This window comes from Mesoplodon mirus (assembly GCF_964341445.2).
Source record: "Mesoplodon mirus genome assembly, chromosome: 15".
In the NCBI taxonomy this organism is placed as follows: domain Eukaryota; kingdom Metazoa; phylum Chordata; class Mammalia; order Artiodactyla; family Ziphiidae; genus Mesoplodon; species Mesoplodon mirus.
In genome coordinates this window covers 5,022,514-5,029,489 of record NC_138991.1, presented here as the reverse complement: position 1 = coordinate 5,029,489, position 6,976 = coordinate 5,022,514, and the positions used below count along the sequence as shown (strand labels likewise).

The window sequence follows — 6,976 nt, the reverse complement described above, 5'->3', positions numbered from 1 at the left end:
TATAGCTCTGGGACCCCACGTGGGCTGCCCTTTCCTTCCCTTATGCTTGCCTTTGAGAAGATAAAAGTAGAAACAAGAAAAATAACTTCAGCACACATGTACGCAGAATTTAATCAACTGTTCATAGAGCCTTGAGTTATTAATTAATGCAAAACCTGTTTAAATTCTAGAGTATCTTTCCCTTAGTCTGAATTTTAAAAGCATGCAATCTAAGTTCTGTGTACTTAGATTTGAAGAATATCATAATTTAACCTCCCAAATCACTGGCATTTGTGGCCAACTATATAGAGGGATCAGAAGAACTATGAGTTCCTATTTTTTGTTAAGATTCTAAAGCATCAGATATAAAGTCAATATCCATGCATCTCAGTGATCAATTTCCCCCCACCCCCAAGTTGTTAAACAAATGATAATATATCCATATAAGAATGAAAATCTTTCTGCTATTTATGCCTCTATCAAAGGCCAGTACCTATCTTTATGGAAACAGTTCCTGCAAGAAGAGGAGGGGGAGAGTGCCTGAGGAAAAGTTCCGAGTACAGTTTACAACAAAAGTACAATATTAGAAAGACTGCCATAAATCAGTCTTTAGTAGATTTCTTTAACTATCACATTTTTCAAAAGTAAACAGATTGGGCTATATTTGCAGCAACTCAAAGTGGAGCATAAATTTAAGTGATGTATTTGTTCTGTTCACTGATAGGAGGCTTATCTTACATTAATATATTTTCTTCCTGTCACAAGTTATTTGCGTATGTACAGTATTTCAGTTAAAAATAAAATACCATAAACTATATTTTATAGGAAAGCATGAGGGAAGCCAAATATACACATCTGTCAAAGACTTAAAAGCTTCCAACAATGTACTTTATTTTGCGGGGGGGAGGTGTTGGCTGGGGGGTTAAATAATATAGTCTGTAATAGAGAAAACAAACCACTCACAGGCAGTCTGATGCCATGGAGGTCCCCCCCACAACCCGCTCAGTGACCCACCTGGTTCTACAGCCTTTTCACAGATTTCCTGATCAGGCAGGCAGGGGCCCAGAAGCGCAGCACAGGCCGAGCCACCTGGGACTCCTGCCCGTCCCAGCAGTAGTTCCCGTGAGTGCAGACGGGAACGGGGTCATCTGAACGCACAGCATCAGAGTCTCAGAATCTGTCCTCCCTGGGCAGGTATGATACAATCAGTTCCCCTTCAAGGTATGGTGAGCAGCATATGCCACACATGAAATGACCAGACTGTGAGCGATCACAGACTCGTTAATTCTGGTTTCCTAGCATGGTAGCGTCTATACTATTCCGCCGCTTTGGTTCTAGGGTGGCAAAAAAGGAAACATCTTGGTCCCGGTCGGACTGCCAAGCTAAGACAGTCTCTTCAGCGACTTCAAGATGAGGGTTACCGGCATTTCTAAAACACACTAAAGAGGAAAAAACATGAAATTGAATTACACGTACCGTGAACTGTGTTCAAAAACATACTCTGGTTTGGGTTTGTTTTTTTTTAACCACGTCTCAGGACAATAAACCATTTTTCATAGAATAAGTCCTTTAAAATGATAAAATTGCTTGAATCAAAGAGTATTTCCTAAATTTTAAAGACAAACTTCTAAGAATAGGCATGCATATTTTTTCAACTATAACTAAAAATCTTTTAATATTATCTTTTCTTCCCTCCAGTACAAAAGAATTGGCAACATAGAACACAGGAAGGGGGGAGCAGGTTGCTGGCCAGATGGGGTGGAGGATGGGAGGGAAGTGGCAACAAAGGGATATGCAGGGCAGGAGATAAGATGTTCTCCTGAATATGTGGTGTAGAAGTGAACTATACAAGGGACACAGTCTTATATTAAGTCCTGTTCAGCTTTAAAATAACTGACTAGGTTGGGGTATAAACTTTTTCCGACTGACTACAAAATTAATACCATTAAAACCTAACCATAGTTAATGCTTAAATTGACTACCTTTCATAATCTTTCTCTGTCATAACTTAAAGTTTATAAAAGTTTCCCGCATTTCTAGAAGACTATGTAATACTTTGCATTTCAGCATGTTTATTAAGTATAAAACTGAGCTATCTTAATTCTTAGTCATTTTATAAATAACATAATTTATGCATAAAAATTAACATATCAATTTATATAATAGATCTGAAGTACGCTACCACACAATTTGCCACAATTCCCTAAAGAGGAGATTTAGCTGCTGCCTGATGAAGTTTAAAGTCTGTAAGCTCAGAAAAATGGTCCACATACCCTTTTCCAACAGTGTCTGTCTTAGAGCTTTGGTGAGCAAAACCCTTACGTTTGGCACAGGATCTGATGCAAGGCTTAAAAGGCTGGGGAGTAAGTGTTCAACAAACTGGTCCACAGGGGTACACCCCTCGCTCACCACTGCCTGTGATGAAGAGAAAGCCAGAGCCAAAAAACGGACCTTTTTCAATAGTGATGAGCACGGTTTTTCTAAAAACATACACTTCTGTAATTCCAAAGAAGTAATTTCAGGATCTTTTGGTCTGAGGAGTGTGTGTGTGTGTGTGTGTGTGTGTCTGAATTTTAAAATCTCAACCACCGAACTTGGTTAGAAACACAGTCAACACTTTTAAAATTCATTACCAAGCACTGGGGTACAAGTGATGTAATATTTGATGGGGAAGGCAAAGGCTTTGGAGTCAGACAGGTCCAGGTTCAAAACCTAACCTGGTCATTTCTAGCTTCGTGGCCATGAGTAAGTGGCTTCACCTTTCCGGGCCTCGGTTTCCTCACCTGTACCATGGAGTAGCAATGGGGATGGCAGATCATTTTTGCAAAGGCTAGCGTAGCGCCCGCCAACAAGGGTTGGGAACCTTCACGCCTGTTACTCACCAGAGCTCAGGCTTTGAGGACAGGGGCCACGCCTATCACATGACAGCCAAATCCCAGACCCCAACTCAGTGCCCGGCCCTCCGTGAACAAGTAGCATTTACTGCTGCTCTACTTACAAAGAGTCGTATGTGGATTCTCCCATTTCATTCTCATAGCCAGCCATGGAAATCAGACTGAGCCTAGTTTTGCAGGTGAGTCCAATGTTGTGGTGATACCCAAAGGCTCAAGACCCACAGGCAGCAGCAAGGTGGAGATTCCACTGCAGGAATGTGGATTCTACATCCTGTAGCTCTTCCCACTACAGGGTAACAACAGCAGCTGATACATGGGTGCCCGAGCTCAACACCTGGCAGACCTTACTGTTAGGAGCAGGTGTAGGATGAGAGGCCCGGCACACAGAGGCTATCAAAAATGTCAGCCAGGGGCTTCCCTGGTGGCGCAGTGGTTGAGAGTCCGCCTGCCGATGCAGGGGACACGGGTTCGTGCCCCGGTCCGGGAGGATCCCACATGCCGCGGAGCGGCTGGGCCCATGAGCCATGGCCGCTGGGCCTGCGTGTCCGGAGCCTGTGCTCCTCAACGGGAGAGGCCACAGCAGTGAGAGGCCCGCGTACCGCAAAAAAAAAAAAAAAAAAAAAAAAAAATGTCAGCCATCCTCCCCAGCCAAACGTAAGTCATGCCCTCGTTTCCAAGATGCTACGTAGAGAGGGCGACGTGAGGGGCTGACCTTCACCTGAAAGAGACGGAAGGTCCCCGAGCCGCCCCGCTGCTGTGCTCCTCATCCCACCTTGCTCCTTCCCTACTGCGGTGGGCAGCCCTGCACTGGACAGGACGGGAGCACAGGCTGGGCCTGGCCCCCACCTCCTTGGACGGAAAGTGCCGGAGAGCAGGAGGTTGTTCCTGTTCCGTCTCCAGCGTCTAGAGCAGGCCTGGCACACAGCAGGTGCTCAGTCACTATCCATAGGATGACTGCACAGAAGGGCTGGGTAACCCTGGGCAAGTCCCTTTTCCAAACTGTGTTGTCACAGTCTCCTGTGAGATAAGGGGGTTCAGTCCTCTGTTCTCTCCTGGCTAGTCCTCCGGGGCTGAGATTCTTTGCCTGGTGCTGTGTGTTGATATCACACGGCAAACATATGCGCAGGGTAGATGCTCCCCCCAGGCCCTGCTAACCTGACAAATGAAAGCAAACGCTTGCCTTCCGACACACTTAGAACAGTGCCGGCACCTTAGGATGAGTTCATTGATGAAATTTAACCCCAACGCACTTTCACTGTTGGAATAGAACTTCTGCAGAATTGCTACAACCTGTGAAAAATATTAGAAGAGCGAATTTAGAATGCTGGCTGCCATCTACTTGGATTGTGAATACTATTCTACACGGAAACTGGACATTTTGATGCACCCTTCCACCTTTAAAACGAATTTATAAGCACGGGAGAGAGTCATTTTTGTCACAGTGATCATTAGAACACAGAGGAAAAAAGATGTTTAAATATATGGTGATACACACACACACACACACACACACACACTCACACCCATAAAACCCTTCATAAAAGGAAATGTAAAAAGGGACTGGCATTAGAAAAATACATTATTAACCTTAAGATTCCACATTTTAGAAAATGTCCCCTTGCATAACAACTAAATCATTACCTTTCAGAACATGTCATTTTTATAAACTTTTAGCACCATCAGAGTACCTTAGTAAATATTTTCAAATGAGATTTTTTTTCCTCGGTATCCAGCTGGTATAAGCCCACATAAAACAGGATCGGCTTTTCTTTCCTGGAGTTTTTGCTCACTAACTACTTTTCTACAAAACTGTTGCTGGAGAGTCAACCCAATCTCTGTTGAAAAGAAACACTAAGCCATTGTTTAAAGAGTTTCATACATAAGGTGATTTGTCCACAATTTTCATCACTCAAGCATACTGCTTAACAAAAGAGCTATCTTACATATTGATAAAACTATAATACAGTTCCTAATTTCAAAACTTAAAAGCTGCTTTCATGGGTAAATGGATAAATTAAGCCCAGAAAAAATAAAGAAATTAAAATGGAAAAAACATAAATACTCCTTTTTCTAAAACTCATAAACGGAAAAGGTCATGGTTCCTTACTAGCTTGAAGGAGATCCACCGAACTTCAGAAACTTTATCTGCACACAACTTTAAGGCAATATGCACTAAATATCATAAACATCATTGGGATTATAGAGTTCCAAAATCAACATCAGCTGTCTGAAATTAAAAAAAAAAAGAAAGAAAGAAAGAAATTGTTTGGGGGGTGAAAAACACATTATCAACCTCTCTTTATTCTCATCTCATTTTATAGATAAAAATAGCCAGGCTGGGAGATCAACGGAAGCAGAAAGCTGAGTGAAAATGGCCTCGCAAAGAAAGTTGGGGGGAAAAATCTTAATTCTTCATCTCTCTCTCACACACAAATCAAACAGAAAGGAAATAAATTAAACTTTGTAAAACAGAGGCTGAGAAATTTATGAATAGGGATTTAATATTTCAACTTTAGGTTATCAGTTCGAAAGCACATAAAACTTTAAAAATCAGATAACATAAAAATAGCCAGGACGCTGAAGTTCCCAAAGATCAACAGATCAAGGGAAAACAAATGAGATTTCACTGTCTCCACAGTGTTCCTGAAGCTGCAAATTAAATTTTCTGCTTTTGCTGGCCGGTTCACGCACTGTTCACGAGCCTTTCTCAACCCAACAAGGTCCACATGGAGAACGGGAGCACGAGCTCTTTAACCCCAGGGAAAAATTCATAAGATGGCTGGTGGGAAAAACCTACTACCAAAGCTTTCACTGTTTTCTAAACGGAGAAGGGGAGAAGGGTATGAAAATAAATGGCATTATTTCCACACTGGCAAAGAAAGGAAATGAAAAAGAGATTGGAAGGAAGCTAGAACCAAAAGCCAGGAGTGCCGGTGAATACTTTCATATCAAAAAGCACTGTTTTTAGAAAAGTGATACCAATATCGTGGGCATGGAAGCACAGAATTCATATCAGTGGCTTTGGCTTCAATAACCATCGCAGAGATGTTAGTTAGATAGCCCGCGCTCGGGGATAACGCCGTCGGGCGAAGCGAGCCGAGCCGAGCCGAGCCGGCCCGGCCCGGCCCGGCCCCGGGAAGCAGGTCATCGCAGCCGGCACCGGCTCCGGCTCCGGCTCCACACCGTCCCCGTCGCTGGTCCCCGGTCCCGGGAAGCCAGTCAGCCGGTCCCCAGCCCCGACTCCATCCCCGGTCTCCGGCCCCAACCCCACCCCGGGGTCCCCAGTCCCCGGTTCCATCCCCGACCCCGACCCCATCCCCATCCCCATCCCCGGGAAGCAGGTCAGCCCGGCCCGAGACGGACCTCGCCGAGTTCCTGCACTCAGCCGCTAGAGGGCGCGATGCCTTCATGGAAAAAACGTGGGCCTGTTTTTTTCCTCGGTTCTCTGAGAATATACGCCGGGAACATGGCATAATGACTGAAACCTCAATCTCTCAAATTAAGCATAATGATTAAGGATCACAGCAAAGAGAAAATCTTTTAGTTTGCCCCTGGCATCGGCCAAATCATATCCTGAATAGCCGCAAAAGCCTGATGGATTTCTACAGGGAAGACAATTATTTGAGAGATTTCCAGTTGAGAGCAAGAAAAATGAAAACTAGAGATACTGAAATAAATCTCGACAAGGTGAAAACTAAAACCCAAACAACAACACCACAAACAAATCCACTCAATACTGCGGGAAGCACATTATACACCTCGGGACGGAGAATTATTTAAAGTGACACTTTCACTCTTTTAGAATCACTAAAACCTTGAACGTTCCTCCTGCTGGCACAAAATGGGGAATTAAATAACGCCTTCACACACAAAATGATGTACAGATCTGAGCCACCTTGGGGGACGTTTTTATTAAATAATCGCTTCATCTGGGTTAGACCTTTTCATATCTCTCACTGTAACATAATTTTCCTTAGAGGCTGAAGTGTATAAACTGCGTTGTGCCCTTACACAAAGGGCTACACTCAGAATGTTCAAGAAAGCTTTGGCAAAAACTGCTCCGATTAATAGGAAAATATTGAAGAGTGGGTGATTCATCTTTC

At 43.7% G+C, this 6,976-nt stretch overlaps 1 pseudogene across 1 annotated transcript in view; it reads right to left on the bottom strand.

Annotated features, from left to right (window-relative positions):
- Window positions 1–708: 708 nt before the first annotated feature.
- Window positions 709–6,976, bottom strand: part of LOC309817470 (serine/threonine-protein phosphatase 4 regulatory subunit 1-like) — a 62,560-nt pseudogene continuing 56,292 nt past the window's right edge. The window contains exons 16-18 of the transcript XR_014296209.1: window positions 4,029–4,163; window positions 2,253–2,394; window positions 709–1,418 (exon numbers count right to left, since the gene is read on the bottom strand). The product of XR_014296209.1 is annotated as a serine/threonine-protein phosphatase 4 regulatory subunit 1-like (transcript). The remainder of the gene's footprint in view (window positions 1,419–2,252; window positions 2,395–4,028; window positions 4,164–6,976) is intronic.